The sequence below is a fragment of the Cyrtonyx montezumae genome, unplaced genomic scaffold (genome assembly GCF_038088225.1).
Source record: "Cyrtonyx montezumae isolate F1298 unplaced genomic scaffold, pur_monq_1.0 scaffold_3, whole genome shotgun sequence".
Classification (NCBI taxonomy): Eukaryota; Metazoa; Chordata; class Aves; order Galliformes; family Odontophoridae; genus Cyrtonyx; species Cyrtonyx montezumae.
Genome location: NW_027072034.1, coordinates 83,867,213 through 83,884,437, shown reverse-complemented (window position 1 = coordinate 83,884,437; position 17,225 = coordinate 83,867,213). Strand labels below are relative to the sequence as shown.

At 40.4% G+C, this 17,225-nt stretch overlaps 1 protein-coding gene across 1 annotated transcript in view; it reads left to right on the top strand.

The window, feature by feature from the left end:
- The window catches only part of GSK3B (glycogen synthase kinase 3 beta), a 135,951-nt gene that overhangs the window by 1,992 nt on the left and 116,734 nt on the right, over nt 1–17,225 (top strand). The window lies entirely within an intron of this gene.

Here is a 17,225-nt window from a genome sequence, read left to right as displayed (position 1 = left end):
AGTATGACCAGAGAAAGGCCTGGCTCCAGGTCACTAACAATTAACTGTATCTCTGGAATGGCAAGTAATTTCTGAAGTCCTTTTTTGAATATGTGCCTATTAGCAGACAAATCTTTGCCAGTTCATGCTGTGGGCTTTGTTTTCAGAAATATTCCTGTTTTTCGTATGGAAATGGAGGGCAGGGTCTTTATGGGACCCGGGAACGCTTGATGGGGCGTTATGGTTTGATTGATCCATTCGATGTTGCGTGTGGTCACACCTGACGCTGCCGTGTGTGTGTTTCTTGGTGTTTGAGGCTTTTCATGCCGAGGCTGTGCCTGGTTGTGGGCTTTTTGACAGATCAGAAATTCTGACGTTTTTCTGCACCGAAATGTACTTCCGCTGCGGTTGAAGCCTTGAGGAGAATGTTGGGCTGGGGTTCTGGAGCTGCCTTGTATCTGCACGATCAGCGTGCCTGCTGTGCTCCAAAAAACACAGAGTGCCCTTTATACCCTTATACTACTAATATGGGCTATGTTTGATCTGGTTAAAGTGTATTAAAGATCTTAATTCACACAGGAGAAAAATATGACTCCATTTTAATTTATTGATTTACTTCATGTGCGCGTGGTATAGGAAGCAGGTTTTGTTGGTGGGTATTTCTGCAGGTGGCTGTCTAATGCTAGCCAGACCTAGCCCTGCCGTGCTCCGAAGCTAAATTTGCCTTATTCAAGCTCTGCGGCTCAATTCTTGAAAGGTCATTGATGCTCCTTTCCTGTTTGTTTGAGGTCAGAAACTAGACAGATGCTTGCCTGTGAAGCGGGTGCTAACTGATGCAGACTAACAAGTTTGCAAATACGATTTGATCCCAAGTATATAACACCGAGGGGGAAACAAAGGCCGTAGCATAAAGCACACGCACTTGTGATAACCCCCCCCCCACTCCCCTCAGTCGCTCTAGTCATGTGCTCCTGGTCCTTCTGCTGTCTGGAAAAAAATGTCAGAACAAAGCAGGAGAACCACATGCAAGGACTGTGGGGAAAGCAGTTCATATTTTCAATTAATCCATCCATATAAGACAGTTCAGGAAGTTTAGACTTTTTTTTTCCTTTGTAAAAGAACAGCACTACTGGTTGCCAAAAAGGGTAATATTTTTCTGGTTTCCTGGAGTTTCAGTAGCACCTTATGAAATGGCGTAGCAAGCCATCTATTACTGCTGTTGACTACTTAGAGGGAAAAAAAAAAGCCAGGTGTGATGTATAGAGATTTTGCTGGGCTCTCTTATTTGAATGTGTATTCAGACTGATACTTAATGACATTCTGTGCCCTTTTGAGTGAAAAGTGGGATGTAAGATTCCTTGTGAAGCAGGTGGAAATGGATGGGTTGCTGTTCTGTGAGTCCTGTAGGCAGTTTTTGTATCCTCATCTTGGTTCAGGCCTTCTCCAGCTCGTCAGGAAGCAGAAACTCACCTGCTTGATGCCGGCCTCATTGCTCTCATTTGTAAGGCTGGAGTAGTGCTGGAATGATGCGAAATGATGCGGTGAGGTTTGCTTGCTTTGGTGGCCACCTTCTGACTGGGCCTGGCGGTAGTTCTATAAGAAGAAAGGATTCAAAGGAAGAGGTGGAAGCATTGATGTAGGAATGGAGGAGGGCTTGCTGGACTTTGTGTTAGGGAACTGGAGTGCAGGGAGTGTGGTGATCACTCTTCTGCTCAGGGTATGCAGGGGGAAGGGGTGAGTAGGCATTGTCTTTTCCCTCTTATCAGACTGTGCTCAGAAGTTGATGAGAAGCCTGAGCCTTGAATGAAAGGGGATTCCCAACAAGTTCTTGTCCTCTGGCTTCTGAGGAAGGCGACTTCCCATGCACTCTGTAGTAGTGATAAGAATTTACAGTTCCTGTAAAAGTAGGAATCCTTTGGCCTTTCTGTATCTCTTTGAAGACATACCAGCATCAAGAGTCCCTGTGAGATCTGCCTATTTTTTTTTGGTATTTATGTTTTGGTGGTTTTGAAATCATTCTGTGTTTCTTTCTGCCCACTGTATGGATTTTTGTGCTCAAATAATTCTCAGGTAGCTTGTTCTCTGTTCAGGTCCTCGTTGCTGGGTTTGTAGGTTTTCTTCGCACAGAAAATGTGTGTTCTTAGGTTGAGCCCGTAGGAAGTGCGTGGTATGGCAAAGATCATGGTTGTGAGAGTTTAGCTGTTATCTTAATGTCTAATAGTGCAAAAAATCTGCTTCAAAATCAGGTGATGAATATGTAAATCAGAAGCTTGCAGTTCTCCACATGCTGATGCTATCTACCTGCTGATTATAGCATAAGAGAAGAGGTATGAGCTTAAAGCTTTCTTTTGTTCTTCACCTAAGTATTCTTTCATTGCCTCCAGATGGACGTTGTTTCCCAAATGGGACAAAAATAATACTGAGGAATAAAGGATGGTCATATAACGTGACACAGAATATCTACAAAAATAGAATTCCTGAAGTTTAGTTTGTAAATTTTCATCTAATGACTACGGAATTTATTCTTTTTTTTGTTTTGTTTTTCTTACACCTCCCCTCCCCCTCCTTGAGCTTCTGGAAGGTGTCACTTAAAGCAGTCTGGTGGCTAATACTTGCCATAAAGACCTCCTTGCTTCATGTTTGAGCATTGTGGCTTTGTAATAGGTTGTGCAGAATTTGTAAATGTAGAGGGTGAGGATGGTAACTGAATTTGCTTTAGCTATTTCTCGTGTTGTACACCTAATCTTTGTTGCAAAATCAAAAGGACAATCTTGCAGTAATTCATTTTGGATTCTCTTGAAGAATGTTATACCAATGCCAGATAGGTTTTTGTTGAAGTGTTTGTTTTCCTTCTCAATTCACTTTTTGTTTAGTTTGTGTGTGTGCACCGTATACTCTTCCAACAGGACAGTATGATGAGAACCCTCCATTTGCACATAGTAGAACTGCTGATGTGTGAACCTGATGCATCTCTCGTTAGTGTAGCGGTGCTTTTAAAAACAGTCACTTGAAGGATTAAAGCCTGGGAATTGGTTGCTCCGCTCATAAGCCAGTGCGTAAAGATTTGGCTGCTTTTCAGGCAGAATGAGATGTTTAATACTAGATGTTGTTTAGGTCAAGCTGTAGGAAGGTAGGTTCGAAAAGCACCCTGGGCAGCTTCAGCGAGAGGAACAAGTGGGACTGATGAAACTGGCCCAATGGCTGGGATAGCACTGCCTTGTTTCTCAACGTGCTTAGGGTAGGGCCCTCTCTGTTGCTTTGATAGCAGTTTCTGCCTAATTGGTTTCTGAAACTGGAAGCCGCCCATCCTGCTCTCCTTGCTGGAGAGAGGAAGAGCACTCCCTTCCAGAAGCCTGCTGAGAGCTGTGTAGCAGTGCCTAGCCCTGTCCAGCTTTCTAACTGCTGCTGCAGGAGTGGCTTTCCTCCTGCCCGCTGCTTCAAAATGGTAACAATAGGAATCGGTCCAGCTGAGGTCTGCTGATGGCCATGTGTGCTGCGGTGACCCAGTCATGCCTCGCAGGCTGAACATGAGACTGACGGCTGGCTGTGCTACCTAATTCTATCCCTGGCTGACTGTTTTCTCTTTACTTATGTTGTTTAGGGGTAGTTGGGCAGAAAAAAAGAAAAAATAATACAAAAATGAAGCATCCCAATGGAGCCTAGCAAATAATAATCTCATTAATTCTTCCTCTGTGTCCCCCATGTCTTACTTTTGTGATGTTGATTTTTTTTTTCCTCTAGTATGGGAGTTATTCTGAACCTTTTCTTCTTCTGTCATTGAGCTACCTGTTTCTTCTTCCCTGTGCTGTTTTCTGGAGGTGATTTCCTCTTGTATTATCACTTGATTTATATTTTCTAGTTCTTATCTTACACATTCTTTACCTTTATCTTACTCAGAATGGGTTTCTATGTCTGTGTTCTGTACCTACGTGCATCCTAGTTCTGGAAGTTGTTAAACCATTTCATCCCTTAACTTGATAGGGTTGTAGGTATCACACAGCACGTGTTTATGTGCTTTGATCTATTGGAGGATAAGAAAAGTATTTCCTTGAGATCTGTAGCTGAAGACCACCTCCTTGACTGAAGGATTTTCCTCTTCTGCCCATAAAGCTCTCTAATTTTGATGTATTACAACTGCAAGTGCAATTTTAGATAGAACTGAAATTATTTCCCAATATTGATGTCAAGTGTAGTCCTCACAATTCGTCATAATTAATTCTGAAATTTGGGTTATGGACTGTTACTGCTCCCCTGCCCCATGCTCCTTCTTGAACTGCCTAGATGAACGATGCAGGGTCTGAACATCAGTGAGGAGTCCATGTCCACAAAAAGCCTGCAGTGGGAGCTTTATGCTGGAAGAATTCCAGCATTTTCTGTTGGCTATTTGTATACAAGCTAATAACACACAAAGTGGTTGGAGGACACATGCAGCCTTCTTGTTGGAGCTCTTGGACTCTTTTTGTTTCAGATGGTTTATTGACTCTTGTTTTAAATCAAAAGATCTTCACGATTTCCAGAAATTTCTACAGACTTGCTCATTAAGCACTTTCCTGGACTTTCCTCCTTGTTCTTGGACATAAAGATCTTTGCTCTTAAGGACTTCTGGTCAGCTGTAACCTGTGAGCTAAGTGCCAAGGCAGCCATCTCCTACAGTACTATGGTTGGTGGGGGGGACTTGGCTGCTTCCTGAATTTGTTGAGCAGCCCATCTCAGCCTTTAAAGACTGACATGTTTTAAAGTGAAGCAGCTGTGAAAAGGAGTTCACTGAAAGCTTAAAAGCTTCACCCAATTCCATATCAAATCCAGAATTTCATATTGTAGCAACTTCCTTTGATAAGCTGTGCATACAGATTGCCATTTATTTTTAGTTATGTATGTTGAAAATAAGTGCTAATTACAGCTTCTACATTGCGGCGAGAGAAGATACTCCTTTAAACAGCTCAAATCCATTTGGACCTGTAGAGGTCAAAATGTGTTGCTTTAGATGCAAAAACAGGACTCCCTCCCCACCTTGGGATCTGATAGAGATGAATCCCAAAGTGCTGCATACTGGTTTGGGAGAGTATACAAGTTTGGAGTCATGATGGTCTATGCTGGCTGCTCAGCTGCTATTGTTTAATTGATTTCTATTGTAGCCATCCTGAGTGGGTGCACTGCAGCAATCTAGTCTCAAGATGAGGAAGGTGAGCGCTGCTAACAAGGTGCACCTCTGTGAGCTGCAGCTACAACATCAGTCACAATCAGATGAAGTGTCCCTGGTCAGTGCTGCGGTAGCTTGTTAAGCAGAAGCTTAAACTTGAGCTCTTTCCAAAGCTGCTTCAAGCAATGTTTGGATAACAACCATAGGTAAAAGATGCTGTTTTCACAGAATCTTCTGCTCACGTTAGTTCTGGCTTATTATATAGAGAGGGGGAGTAAGTCTTCTGGGTGTAATTCATGAGACAGCCCGTGGTCAGCTGGATCCTATACTCTGTAGCGGTGCTACCCTTTAAAGTTATGTCAACAAAAATCTGCACGTTGGAGGTCTTAGTGAAAGCATTTTTGTGACACCCTCTGAGAGCTGTCAAAAACCTGAATGCTCAGAAGTTGTTGTGACATGCCCCTAAAAGAAGTGGACAGTGACTTTTGTCTGATCTGTGCTATCGAAGAATCTTTTCATCAGGTGCTCTTACCATAGATGCGTCGTCTGTTGTTCAGAAAAGGAAATAAAGCGGTTCATTCTGTACTTTTACCTTGTGCAGACAGGAAGTAAATCTAAGCATTTAAGGCAATTTGTGCTCTCACCCTCGCCTTCCTTACAACAGAAGAAAGGACAGTGGTATGATAGCTTTTCAGTGTCAAGCACTGAAAGCTTTTTTCCTTAAACAAGATCAGTACAGTGACAGATTTTCAGAAGAATGGCACCTGTCCTTAGGAGCATTGCACTTTTCTGCAGCAGTAAACTCTGTATTTTCTGATGTACCATCATCATCTTAGGGTTGGTGAGCTTGGCATTGGTACTTTCTCTCTTAAAGTGGATGTTGCACACCTCCACTTGATATAACGTCCATTGCATCTCTTTTCCACTTGGTGTTTTGCTGGGTTTCTGTGTCAGTGATACAGAGTCAGCTCAGCTGAAGGAGTGGCACCAGTGTTGCAGGGGGCCTTGTTGTCTTAGATCTGCTAAGGAAAATACGGTTTTCTAACTTCGTAATTAGCCTGAATAGGGCTGAGTGCCTTCTGCTTTGTATAATGACCTATGAAGTTGTTTTGAAAGTAGTGGACTACTATTAGGGAGGTATTATGATGAAATTAAGTAGCCACTAATATATTTTTGTTTAGGTAGCTTCTGTTGGTTGTATATGCGTGTGGAAAGCAACACTTACATGTAATACATGGCAGGAATGTGAAGTGGCATAGTTGCATTGCTTGACATGTCTCCTCAGGCAGTTGGGCAGATTTGGAGAACCCTGCTAGTAGTCCATTCCCTGACAGCAGAAGTCCTACAGCTTATTTGAGGAGCCCTTCTGATTAGAAGGGAAAAAAGAAGGGCGCCCCGATCAGGCTCACTGGATAAGTATTGGCAGCAAGGGTGTATGAGGTAGGAGTACAGTACTGTTCTGCATGTGTGAATACAAGCATCTGATGTAGCTGCAGAAGTTGCAGTGGACTTTTGGATCCAAGCTCTTAGATGGAGAGGAGTTGGGTGTTGGCTCCAAAGTTATAACCAGAAGGCAATCAGCCGCTGAATTTTTCCAACCAAGACATACTTCTTAGAGCTGCATCTATAGAGCATCATCTGTTTTGACTTTTTTTAGTAGGAATATAATTCTTGTCAGCTACAAGCCCTGTACTTCAAAGAACTGCCTTTTGCCAGGAATGCAAGCAATTGTTTAATTTTCAGGCAGGCCAAGAATATGTTGTGCAGAAAGATAAACTAAAATTTGACTGTTGCTGTGAAGCAAAACTTGGTTGTCTCTGCAGTGCAGAAAAAGAAAATTACATAGCTGCAGTTGATGGAGTTAATCTGTTTGGTTTTCTTGATTCTCACCTTACTGTAAATGGTTGCGTAGAACCTCTGTTATTACTTGTATCCCATCTCTCGCATGCTTCATGTGGTTTAAGTATTTGTGAATTGACCAGTATGAGTGGGTTTCCTTGAAGGAGGGAGGAAGGGGACACAAATTCATCAGTCTAAATGAACAGAGTCTTTGATTGTTGGCCAAGTAAACATGAATCATTTGGCACAGATTTGTATCCCTGCAAATGAAGTCCACGGCCATAAGTGAATTTCCACACATTTGTGGGAGGCTGAGTATCAGCATCAGAAAGAATGTTTTGTGCCCTGCTGAGAGAATGAAGACTTCTAGGCAAGGCATACTTTTTGCAGGTGAGTAGATGTAAGGCTTCTGGAATGGTTTTTCTCTACATGTCCCAATTGCTCAATTGAAACTTGCAGAAGTGGAAAATAATGTTGTCCTTGAGAAGATTGTATCTGTTGGCCATTTCACTTCCAGTCTTGCAATCTTGCTCCCGGTTGTATCTACTAGCTTGGCAGCTGCTGCTATATAAAGCGTAATACAGTGTAGTGGAAACAAAGTCAACTTGCAGCGCTTTAACAAGAGAGAAATCTTAATCAAATTTAAACTATGGTGACTTTGAAATGAGTTTCTCATAACTATTAATTTTGGAGTACGTATCAACTGTGGAGTTCATTTGAATCTTGGGGATATGCTTTAAAAGGTGTTTGTTTACCTCTTTGTCTGGTTTTGGAGGATCAGCTGGTGAGCGTAACTGAGCCAGAAGCACAACATTTGCAGATTGGAAGAGCTTTGCTATTCCAGAGATCTGGGGCCTGAGCTTCAGGACAGCGGAAGTGAAGGTAGTGGACTGTTTTTGGTTGGTTCAGCTTTGAGCCTGCTGCTCCTTCTTGGGTTAGTTGGAAGATGTGTGGACATTGTTATGCAAGTGGTGTGGGGCTGGCACTTGTGCGTGTTAGCTGGAATCTTGATGTGTCTGAACAACAAAGTTCACCAGCAGATTATCTGTATGTCATTCAGTCAGTGTTTTAGAAAATCTAATTGGCTTAATAGAAGTTTATTTTAGGGAAATGAACATTACCAAATTGGCAAGTCTTTTGTGTTTTGTGATGGACTTCTCTTTGTCTGGAGGTACTGTCTTTGAGCCTCTGTGAGTACTGCAGAGGGTTTTGCTGGGATATCTATATGTATTTTTAATATATTTTTGATGGAAAGTGTGGGCCAGAGAAGAGAGAGAGGCATGTATGCACTGTCAGAAACACGATTGGAAGGGCGGACTGTAGTCTACGCTTCTGGGGTCCGGACTTTAAACCTAGAGCACGTGTGAAGGCTTTGCTTTAGCACTTCAGTTTTAAAGCCTTTAAAGGCTCCTTTAAAACATCCTGTCAAATCTGGGTCGACTAAGTACACTTCTGCAGGCAAAGTTTGAGAGTAGTGCTCTAATGCTTGAACAATAATGGCGTTGTCAGAAAAAGTGAACCTGTTTCTCATTTGGCTTTGCATGATACATTTTGAGACTTGGTATCGTCCTATCCCACTGGCATTAACATGTAATTTTGATGCTACTAAGGAAGCTCTGAAACTGTGTTGCGATTTAGAGTACTGTCTATGTTTCCGAATATTTCCCCTTGAGAGAGGTGACTATAGGAGGATTTCCGCCTGGCTGTAAACTTTTGTTTAGGTTGTCAGCAAACCAATTCTAAAAGAACATAACGATCAAGGCAGGAAATGGAAGTTCTCACATTGATAAACTGTCAATTTTGTGTGTGTGGCTGTTTTTGAAACTCTTCAGAAATTAATTTTCAAGTACATAGTCTCTATAACAACATGTGCTGAGGACCAGGATTCAACACCTGTGTATTTTTCAGGGTATATTTGTCTGTTTTTGTGTGAAAGCTTGGGGTGCACAGTGGAACAGGCAGGAAAGCCAATGTCAAAACAATCACAAACTTACACCTATAGTATGTGTTTATGTCTATTAGAAACTTACAGCCCATGCCACTGTTTTTACTCTGGAAATATTTAAGCATTACAGTGAAACATTCTTACTGTACCTTTGCTGTCACTGATCTGGAGTTTTGAATTGGTTGGTTTTGGTGGTTTTACAGTTTGGCATTGAGGCTGTAAACATAATTTTTTGACAGTAGTGTATTTGAAAGATGTGTTTTTTCTCAGTATAGTAGGAAACAAAGGCAAATGTTTCTCACATATTTTCCTGGAACATTTCTCACATATTTTCCTGGAAATATCCAGGAAAATTAGTTAATAAAGAGACGGGGAATTTGTCTACATGTGAAGAGGAATAATGAACTTCCGTCTGACCCTGAAGAGAGCAGATGCCACTAAACTCCTGGAGATTTCTTGGTTGAAATCCCTTGTAATGTAGTAAGTGCTCCAGGCATCTATTAACACTGTTTTGCTTCAATTCATAATTCCATCAGTATAAAAGCATGCAGTGAGTTAAATAGAGATAATATGGCCATTGTTTTGTAGCACTTAAACCCTGCTGTATGGAGTTACTCTCTGTATGAAAGCAGCTCTGCTGTTTATTGCTAGTTTTTGTACTTCAGTGGAAAGTAAGTCATTGAATGCTAAATACACAAGTATTAGTACCTTTCCCTATTTTTTTTAAAGTGAATATACAAAAAGCTAATGCAGTGGTACCAGCATTTCGTCAAGTTTGAGTTATATGCAAACTGATCTCTTGTGTAAACTGTACTTCTTAGGACATCCTGCAGCAGAGTACATAATATGCAACTCTTCCTATGACATGAAAAATTGAGCTCAACTGCATTGATACATGAAAGCTAGATGACTTGACTCAGGAGTCAGTGCTGCTCCTGAAGGTTCAAGAGTGTGTTCTCTTCTGTAAAATGCAACAAGCCTGGTGCAATTAAGAATCACTTTTGTTTCATCTTGCTGTAGTATTAAGGAAAATATTCCTTCGTGCTATTAAAAGAGAAATAGCTGAAATCCCTTAGAAGTTGTCCAGAACGGCTCTTTTTTTAATAAATATATGTTAAAAAAGTACAGTATTCAGATTTTGGGAGTGACCCACTCCGTGGCTATTCTTTGAAGAAAAGAATGTGTAGGGCACTGTACAGTAATGGCTGAGTTGCAGCCTGAACCACTGATTGAGCACCTGGAGAAAAGAGCCGGTCAGCCCTGGGAGCACAGGTGTAGACAATTCATCTGTGCAACCAGAAGACCTCATAGACCTTATGTAAGGGCTAACTGCCACTGAGGCAGGATCTCTTGTTGGAGTTCCCTCTGTTGTGAAGCTTTTCCTGCAAGTCTTGATCCTTGGAGATGGGTGAGTGTTCCATTTTCTTCTTCGTTTGGAAGACCTTCTCATTGTGGTTGCCATTACAACCACAGAACTAAAACCTCTTAATAGACGATCAGCCCTAGAACGTGTTGGTAAATGGAGTCAACTGTGGAGCAGGAAAGTGCTCTTTTAAAAATATACCAGCTGCTAAAACAATTCAAATGTGTACTTCTGTAGAATACTGTTTATTTTTCCTCCAGTAATTCAGTCACAGCATTTTCATTTCTTTTTGCCTTCATACAACTGAGAGCTCTTTGTTAACGTAAACTGGACGTGGGTAACAAGGCGAAGTGCTGGAGAACAACTTAATTTATTTCTAGATAAAGCTACTGATATACTTTAAACACACACATATATAATATATCAATATGGTATAATAATATGTTGAGTTTGTATGTATTCTATGAGTTCTTTTCTGAGTGCTTATTTATGGCTGCATACAAAGATGTAGTGAAGAGGATTATATGAGATCCTGATCTAACCCAGTATGTCAGTTCTTAAATGTGGAATGTAGCCTTTATGTTGTCTCTATTCACTTTCATACTTCTATTTTGTATTTCTGGTCAGAGTTTCAGGCGTTTGTTCATCTAATCAATGCATGTAGCCACTGTAAAATAAAGGTTTTTTTTTTTTTTTTTTGAGATTAGTCAGAACTTACAGTTTAACTAGGACGATGGGAAAGGGGCATTCTGAGAGTTTTTCTTAGGTGTAACAGGTTTTGTTTTGTTTTTTCTTTTTAACTGGTTTGAGCAGACTTTCAGATTGCATTCCCTTCAGAGAAACTCCAAAGACTTAAGATCATGTGTTGAAAACAATCTAAACAAATAGCAAAAGTGTGGCATGTAAAGTAGGATGCAGTTTAGTAGGACCACATGTAGTCTGTCAGATTTCAGACTTAGCTGTGCAAATGATAAGGTGGAGGATACCTGGGAAGGCATGAGATCTGCAAAGACAGCCTATCAGCTAGGTGTCATGCTTTTCCTCTCCACTACAAATAAAACAAGTTATAGACTTAGGCAGCAAATGTGCTTTCAGTTAAGATCAACAGAAGTGCTGTGATAGACAAGGAAACTGTCAGATTTCTGGCAGTGGCTGTCTTAAAAATAGAGAAGTTTGCTTGGTAGTTTTGATTGGAAGTTTGCATCGGTTAGAATTAAGGCAGCTGGTAGTCCATTACAGCCATATTTTCTATCATTCTGGTTAGTTCTGCGTGGTCTTGGACTGAATTTCAATTGTAGACCACTAGTCCTGTTCCTGTTTCTTCTCCCATTTGGATTGGGTTAGGTAGTGCTACTGGCAGCTTGCTGGAAGTTGTTGGATGTGAAGGTTGAGGGCCTGTGAAATGTGCCATAGCTTTCAGACTTACAGCTACGTTGTCTTAAGAGTTGATTCAGTTTGGGAACATACTGTATGTAGTGGTTTGTCTTACCATTGACATGTAACTCGTTCAGAAAGAATCTCATTACACTTCAAGTTGAGGTAACTGTATGATGCTTGAAAGTGTTTAATCTGTTTGGGAAGGTTTTTAGTTTAGTTAGAGGCTTAAATCGGTTCTGAATTTCGCTTTTGACATAAGTCCTGCGTGCCTGAACGTTTGCTGTAGTATAGGCCTCCTGTATTGCAGTTGAGAACTACTGAATTTCTGCAGGGAATCTCCATCTTGCCTTGTATGGGCCCTAAGGAAATTAATTCTTTCCTTCAATTTTTTGTCCTGTGGTTTTTACTTCAACACAAGGGGATTTAGTACAAGTGAAGCATTGCTCTGAGCTTCAAGTGTAGACCAGGTCTGTATTGCTGTAGCTGTCTGTGTATTGATATTATGATAGGGGTGTATGCCCGAATGAACTGACGGTGTAAGTAGATAACTTTAATGTGTGTAATGACAGTGTGTGAAGAACGCTTGTCCCTTTATAACTTTCTAATTGCAGTAGTCACTTTTGTTTCTATTAAATAAATAGGAATGCATCTGAAAATTGTGTGTAGAAACAGACGTCACTTAGAGGATAAGCCAAAAAAGGAAAGAATCTGTTGGTCTGCTGTAAATGTGTAGTGTAGATACCTTCCAATTTTATTAGAGTTCTCTAGTTCAAAAACAGAAGATTTAATGTGGACTTCGAAAATCAAAGCATTGTCAGTTAACACTGTAATCATAATTCTTTTAGGGTTTTGAATTGACTTATACCCAACTTCTTGTTACACAAAAAAAGTGGAATGTATGAAACTCTAGAATTGTCTCATGAGCGCTTAAGGTGCTTTGAAGCAATACTGGTTATCTCTACAGGTTAGTGGCTTCCAGTTTGGTGCTGAAACTTTGAGGAGCAGTACTAAGCAACCACTTCCTCTTCTGTGCCTCACAAAGCTTCAGTCTGTGTGTGTACACATATGAGGCTACTTTGGACGGCTGAAATTCTAAACTACTGTTAATATAGCTTCTACAACTATTTCATTTTTTAAAAAAATTGATGTCTTTCTTCTTTATTCCATATGATTTTAATAATAAAAAATAGATGGATGTCACTTTCATTTTTTTTCTTCCTAATGGAAGAGGAGATAACTCTGTAGCTTTGTGCTGGGCTTCTCCTAATGTGTAATAGCACAGAATACCTTTTATTTTTTTCCCTTTAAATCTTTGGCTGATTAAAAAAAAAAATCAGACCTTCAGCTGTAAGAGAGGCTCTCACTTGAGATTGCAGAACTTTGCTTAAGGCTCTGGATAGCGTTTGCTCTGAATCTGACATGCATAAAATAGTCCATCTCTTAGATGGCTTAGACCGTCAGGGGCGTGCAGATCTTTTTTTGTCTGCAGCTGTCATCTTATGAACGATGGAATAGTTTACAACTTGGGTATTGTGGAAAATTTGTTCCTCTTCCCTGCTGATAGCTGTGAGAGACTGGGGTGCTTCTGTTGACATTCTTCAGCTTCAGAGCTGTGATGATGACAAGAAGTTGGAGCAATCAAGTGTCAGAAACAGCCATGAAGAAGGAAGTGTGGCACAGTATTTTTTCCTTACAGGAATCATTTGGATGAATAGAAGGACAATGAGGTTTGAAGTACAAGTGAACGAAAAAACACATGCTTCTCTGAGCTTGGTGGGTTAGGAGTGCAGCAACTGAGATGAGTTGGTGCACAGGCTGAGATTTAGAAGTTAATTTGTGTGTATTGAATAACTTTTTCCTTGTGATGAAGTGAGAGAAGCACTCCTCAGCTTTTATTTTGGCAAAATTGTGGAGACTTCTCTTTGTATGAAGACTGTAGTTTAAATGATTATATGTCGCTTCCTTGTACTTGCACCTTTCTTATTTTCTTACTTTTTCTATATTTTTGATTGAAGTTGTATGGAGCTACAGCTCTTCAAAATGTTGTATTTATTGTTTGTAATGCCGGAGTTTAGTTGATGTTACTGTAATGTTTTGTGTGGGTTTCAATTTTAGACAAGTATGCTTTACAAATATTAAAAAGTACATGCTGTTTTTTTGGTTTTTTTTTTTTGAGGTTAAAGGGGAAGTGGAATGGCAAACTTGAAAATGGGCCTGGTTTAAAGAATGCAGCAGTACATGTTTAGATTTAAAAAAATAATCAATGCCAATGTAGGGTTTCAGGTCTTATTGATATTCTAGATGTATTTTAAAATGAGTTCCAAACTTTTTTTTTGTCATTGGCTTTCAGAGTTCTACACAGATGGTAGAAGCTTATACAGATGGACTAAGTTTCCAGGTTTGGACAAAAAATTGATGCTCAGATGAATGTAGCCAGCTGTGAATTTCTCAATAAGACTAGAGTAGTTTAGTTGAAAGATTCTTATGAAGACCATAGAGTCTGATTGATTGTCCAAGTTAAAGGATATTACCAACAGTGTAATCCAAATGCGTCTTGAAAACTGACAATCAAGGGGCACCAACTGCCTCTTTATGAAGTCTGTTTCAGCATTTGGCCACGTTCATGATAAAGAAATGTTACCTGATGTCCAGACCGACCCTCCCCTGGTGCAGCCTTCTGCCATCCCCATGCATCCTTGTATCAGTACCAGGGGATAAGAGACTGCTGTTTCCATTTCCCATGCTCAGGGAGCTGCAGGAAGCATTGAAGTTGCTTCTCAGCCTCCTCTCAACCAGACTGGACAGCACGCATGTCCACAGCTCTCCTCACAGGTCATGCCTTCCAGCTCTGTTAACCGTTTCACTCCATCTCTGGGTCAGAATCTGACACACGCCCTTGTTGACTTTCATGCCATTGAAGGCGGGAGCACTGGACAACCAATCTAGCTCCCTCTGCAAGGTCTCTCATCCCTCAAGAGTCAACAGCACCTCCCAGCTTAGTATCGTCAGCAAGAGGTAATTAATGTGTGGTGTACCCAGAAGCACTGCTCGGTTTGGGTAGACAATAACAATTGCCTTGGCTGTAAGTGAAGGTAAAACTCCTTATTGTACGCCTTTCAAACCACTGCCAGTGGGAAGAAAATATGAAGTCTTGAGTCATTCAGAGTGACCTCAGTAGCAGCAGTGAAGTTTGTGCTGATCTTATAGATTCATACATACATTAGGTTGGAAAGGACCTACAAGATCATCTAGTCCAACCATCCTCCTATCACCATCCTTACCCACTAAGCTACTAAATTATTTCTTATTTCAGTGACTTAGCTTTCCTGTTTTCAACATAGAACTAATTCTTATTGTCACAAATCGGGGAGTAGAACAGCATACAGGAATACTTCGTACAGCATTCTAACAGAGACAGGAAAATTGTAAAGGGTCACTGCTGCTGGGGGCTGCATGTGGAGAACTGTGTGCTGGTTGTGTTGCGTGGGTTCCACAAATGGCATTTCCAAAAGCAGGGGTTATCATAGGAAAGGCAAACTTGGAAGTGAAACTAATAGTAACTGTCTTTATACAAACTTCCTCTCTGACTATTCTGCTAGTGTTATTTTTCTCTATGTAAGTATTTTGGGTGAAATAGTGACCATTTAATGATTGTTTTTATTCATTAGAGTGCAATATTTGTGCAAAATTCAGGGACACCAGTGTTTGGTTTTTTTAAAAGTCTTCTGTCTTAAAAAATCTCAAGCTCCTGTTCTCCCACCTGCCCCAAAAGTCGAAGAGGTAAGTTCCTTATAGATGTACTTTGAATACAGTTGCTGTGTTAGCAAGAAATTCGACTTAGGGACTTAACAGGTTCCTTTTGGTCTTCTGCTTGTAAGATGTATATGAGACATTAAAGCTTCTTGCCTCAAGTTGTGAAGCCTTTTGTAATTTTTAAAATGCCTCTGACAAAACCCTTCTAAAAAAACCCTCCAAAACTCAAACTTCAGCCGTCTTGAGGGGACGTTTTGGTTTATACGGAGCTGGAGGCTTTCTTTGTTGTGGCCTGAAGAGAAAGCCTTACTTGCTCTTTGTAAAGAGCAATTGTGCCTGTTTCCAGACCACTAAAAATGGCTAGAACAAAGCTAAAGTGAATAAATAGAAACAGTAATTTAGTTGTTCATGGACATGTATGGGACTTTCTTGTGGTTAGTAGTAACTAGAGCAGCCACCTAACTTTATCAGATGTGGAGCTGTCTCGACTCGCATTCAGAATAAAATCTCTATAGCAGCAGAATTGTTTTCCAGCCTCTCTGTTTAAGGCTTGAGACTGGTTCCAAATAGAGTTTTGTTCATTTGATAATAGCTCCCTCCCCCTCCAGTATTTTGCATGAAAATATGAAAAGGTGCTCCCCTCCATTGATTTCCCCCCCCCCCCCCCCCCTATTTATCCAAATTGTTGCAGTTTTTTACCATTGCACTTCATGTAGCTGAGTCAATTCTATGGCTTACTTAAGAGGCATCAGTAATATTTGACTGCCTCTGGCGTGTTGGGCATGCTCAGAGTCTATTCAGGGGAATTCCCTTCTCATTGTCAAGTCCATAACTGCTTGTGTTTTGATTGTAATCCAAAGTGAAGGACTGAATGTGTATTGCATAATGAAATTACATTTCACTTGGGCTTGAGATTGCTCTTAGCTGTCATGCTGGGCTTGGAGTCAGATTATTTAAAATTCAGAGAACTGGACTGTAGTATCAGTAATAAGGGGATGCACTGCGAGTCCCACATCATAAGATATAGCGGGAACCAAATTGATATGAAAATATTGAGACATACCTTAATTTCTGAAGTTTGAGGTACAGTTAAATTTCCGTGTGTTCCACAGGAACAGGGTTGCACTGTTACAAATCCTCTGTCAGCCAGCAGTGTGACAGTGTAGAGACTTAGTTCTGTGTTTTACAATAATTATCCATATAGTCAGTGTACTGGAGAAGAAAGGAAAAACTATTTATGTCATAGACTTTATTTTCTTGTAATGGGAGGAATGTACTTCTGTTGAGTTTTTGAGTGCCTTTTTTCCATCTCCATCCAGTTTTCTCTTGCTTTTGTTTTTCTAAAGAACCAGTTCTTTTAAGTACCATTAAGCAAAACCATTGTATTTTAGGTGTTGGTAGAAAAGTTTGTCCTCTGGTCATCTTGGTTATTTTAAAATATTAAAATTTTAAAGGAAAAGAAATACAGCAGGTTTTGGTCAGAATGCCGTACCTATCACAAATGACTGCTCAAGTCCCTGGCTACTTAACAGCAGAACCTCATCTTCACAGCTTTTTATTTCAGTGTTAGTGAAGAATTTTAGGTAGAACAAGGCTGCAGTGCTGAACAGGGTCTGACTGTCAAAATTTGCTTTCTGATGTATGTACAGTTAACTTTTACCATTGTATATGCTCAGGTAAGAACTAAAACTTCATTTAGTTATGTAATTAAGTCTACACAAGTAGTAATGCACAGTTTTTGCAATATTTCCAAGTACAGGTGACTTGGATCAAGCTTTTCTTTGGATCATGACTTTCTATCTAACCTCTTTATTTGGACTTCTATCAGC